This window comes from Macrobrachium rosenbergii, chromosome 53, assembly GCF_040412425.1.
Source record: "Macrobrachium rosenbergii isolate ZJJX-2024 chromosome 53, ASM4041242v1, whole genome shotgun sequence".
In the NCBI taxonomy this organism is placed as follows: Eukaryota; Metazoa; Arthropoda; class Malacostraca; order Decapoda; family Palaemonidae; genus Macrobrachium; species Macrobrachium rosenbergii.
The window spans coordinates 25,132,824-25,136,626 of record NC_089793.1 but is presented as its reverse complement, the minus strand read 5'-3'; the positions used below and the strand labels follow the sequence as shown (position 1 = coordinate 25,136,626).

The window sequence follows — 3,803 nt, the reverse complement described above, 5'->3', positions numbered from 1 at the left end:
GTTTTGTACCGTGGCATTTTGTACCGTTGAGTTTTGGAGAGAGAAAGACGGGATGTTGCAGTGCACGACGCTTAGTTGACGAGGCAGTAAAGATGCGTTTGCCTTGCAACTGGCCGTCAATCACAAAGGCCTTATATCCACAGATACCAAGCCACACATATCGTTTGATATTCAGTTCGTTATACCTTGGGAGTAACTTACACCCAAGGAGAATTCTAATTGATAAATTTTTATCCAGTTCACTATACCTTGGGAATAACTTACACCCTTGGGGAATTCTGACTGATTCCCAGTTCACTATGCCCTGGGAATAACTTACACCCTCGGGGAATTCTGATTGAGTTCCAGTTCACTATACCTTGGGAATAACTTACACCCTCAGGGAATTCTAACTGATAAATTGATATCCAGTTCACTATACTTTGGGAACAACTTACACCCAAGGGGAATTCAAATTGATATATTGATATTCAGTTCACTATATCTGGGGAATAACTTACACCCAAGGAGAATTCTAATTGATAAATTTGTATCCAGTTCACTATACCTTTTTAATAACTTACACCCAACGAGAATTCTAATTGGTCAATTGATATCCAGTTCACTATACTTTGGGAATACCGTACACCCAAGGGAAATTTTAATTGATGAATGCGTTTATATGCATATCAGGTTCATTTTTAATAATCCCAAAATGATTAAAGTATGTTCAGTAATCCCAAAATTATTAAAATGTGGTCTACGAAGAAAAGACACTTTAATCATTTGTATACAAATCAGGTTTATTTTTAATAATCCCAAAATGATTAAAATGTGGTCTTCTACTAAGAATAGACACTTGAATAATTTATTTGCTTATCAGGTTAATTTTCAACAATCGCAAAATAATTAAAATGTGGTCTTCTACGAAGAAAAGACACTTTAATTATTTATTTGCACATCAGGTTCACTTTTAATAATGCGCCTCGCAAATTGGATTAGAAAAAAAAATAGTGTTTATTTGTCCGAAAGTCCTTCCATGAATCAGCTCCGCGTTGGTTTAATGAACACATTTGCATGGATATGAATGGGCTCACGCCCGGTTAACAATTTATGGAAAGTTTATTGTTTTGTGGGCCGAGGGGCCTGAAAGAGGGAGGGGGAGAGGGCTGAAGCGAGGAAGGCGAGGGGGCGGGGGAAGGTTAGCACGGGCTGGATTGGAGGAGGACTGATTGGGATGAGCGAGGAATCGGGGTTTTTGAGGGGGAGGTAGAAAGGTGGTGGGGGAAGGGGGTTTAGGTTGAAGTGGTTTTCCTTTTGGGGGTTAGGTTTGTGGATGTCGACTGCTGTTGATTGGAGGATTGGTAAGGAAGGGACAAGAAGTTTTTGTAATATGTGCACATATATGTGTGTATATATATGTATATATATATATATATATATATATATATATATATATATATATATATATATATAAATATTATATATGTATATATATATGTATATGTATATTATATATATGTGTATATATATATATTTACATATGTGATGTATGTATGTATATATATATATATATATATACACATATACTGGGTGTTTCGAAATTAGAGGCCCACCCCCCTCCACAGAACAAATGGAAAGTTATGAAGTTTTCTGCTATAGCCTATCTCCAAGTACATTATTTTAAGTTCCTATTAAGCTATTTTTCATTTTACATTTTCAGACTGAGTGACGGAGTTAGATACAACCATGGCTAACGACTCAGAGGAAATCAGATGGATTGACCAAATCCAGGCTATAACCTTCAGAGAGGCCAGGGATGCTGGCGCATCCTTTATTTCACATTCTGGATAGCTAAATACATTAAAAGAGATGAATCCTTTGTTAAAAGAAACTGGAACAAAAATCCATATGACTGTCATCGCGAAAAGAGTGAGAATCTTGGCAGGCCTGAAGTCATTTCTCAAAAGTCAAAAGACATCATAGCTGAGGCAGTGGGTAGACCAAGAAAGTCTTTACATAAATTGGCGCTTGAAATAGAAACAAAAAGGGGAGAGGAGTGAAGTTATAGTGCTGTATATCGTGAGTTGAAAAAATCTGGTATCAAGCCGTTTTACGTTATCAGCAAGTGCAACAAAACTCAGCAACAGAGAAAAGGCCGTGCATGGTTTTCTGGTTCATTTCTTAAAGATTGGGATGAAGCTGACTTTCTCCACGTTGCCGCATCAGATGAATTCTTCATTTACACAGTCGGAAGCCAAATCATAAAAAATGACATCATTTGGGCTGCAAAGTTGGATGATATCAGCGATGACGTGCGCTATCGCCAAGTTGTGAAATTTCCGAATGTTTGGGAATTTTTCTCTGTTTCACAGCCAAACGGTTAATGTGGATCATCTAAGAAAAAGGACAGTCATGGAATGGCGAATACTTCAGAGAAACTGTGCTTACTGGTGGAGTATTTCCTTTCCTCAAGATCCTGAAAATGTGTTATCTGTTAAGGAGTCACATTTTTGCACCTTGTTTCAAGGCTCTTCAGACACAGGAGCTGCTTCGAAAAAACAGTGGTATCGATTTCTTCTCGTCATGAATTTCCAGGTAGCTCCCTGACCTTAATGTGTGTGAAAATATTAGTAGTATCTTAAAGGATCGTGTTGAAGCACACACAGTGAACTATGACGGTATACCAAGCCTCGACGACCTGCGAAGAGAGGTGAGCGAAGTGCTCAGGGAAATGCAGTTTGAGTCTCAACTTTTTTGCGATTTGCTGAAATCATACCCCTCAAGAATGCAGGCTGTGGTACAGGCAGATGGAGGCCACACAAAATATTAAATACTCAGAGAGAAACTTAAATAAATACCTGTTCTGCATTAGTTGTGTTTTTGTCCATATCAATTTTAGTTTATGCTATAGAGGGGGCCTCTAATTTCAAAATACCTTATATATATATATATATATATATATATATATATATATATATATATATATATATATATATATATATATATATATATATATATATATGTATATATATATATATATATATATATATATATATATATATATATATATATATATATATATATATATATTGAAAGCTCAAAGACTCTATCCTCCTCTTGCTTCCCTCAGAAGAATGCAGCATCTCAGAAATCAAACAAAAATAAAAAATCATAGCTTTAAATCCTCAACTCTGCTGATAATATGTTCATGACGTCCATAATAAGCCGAATTTAGGAATGACTGCAAAGCCAGAGAGAGAGAGAGAGAGAGAGAGAGAGAGAGAGGAGAAGAAAGAGGGTTGTTTTGGCCAGCTTAAAAAAAAGGACTTGTTTTGCCCAAAAATTAAGTTATTGGTATAAAGGCGGTATGTAGTCGCAATTCATTTGGAATGTTGTTTTTTCCAGAATTCAGATTTAACTTTTTCCTTCTATCATTTGAGTACGCATTACGTGAAAAGTTAATCCTGCGTAATTTCATGCGTATTACGCGTTGCAGACTAGGTTATAATGCAGAATGTGATGTATTACGCGTTGTAGACCAGGTTGTAATGAAGAATGTAATGATAATGATAACAGTGGTCTTATCATTTGCGGACGCATTACACCAGAAATTAACCCTGCGGAATGTCATGCGTCTTACGCGTTGCTGACAAGGATATAATGAAGAATGTGATGATGATAATGATACCCGTCATGATGACTTTCAGAGATAATGGTGATGGTGGTGACAGCTATCTTCATCATTCTTCTCTTCTACATCAAGTCACCGTTTATGGAAGCCATTTTGACTTTGATTTTTGTGCTTTATTTCAGGTGAGTGC

At 36.4% G+C, this 3,803-nt stretch overlaps 1 long non-coding RNA gene across 1 annotated transcript in view; it reads left to right on the top strand.

The window, feature by feature from the left end:
- Nucleotides 1-3,774: 3,774 nt before the first annotated feature.
- Nucleotides 3,775-3,803, top strand: part of LOC136834365 (uncharacterized) — a 253,856-nt gene continuing 253,827 nt past the window's right edge. Inside the window, exon 1 of the long non-coding RNA XR_010851763.1 lies at nt 3,775-3,803. This exon is cut by the window's right edge and continues 33 nt beyond it. This is a non-coding gene — a long non-coding RNA (uncharacterized lncRNA).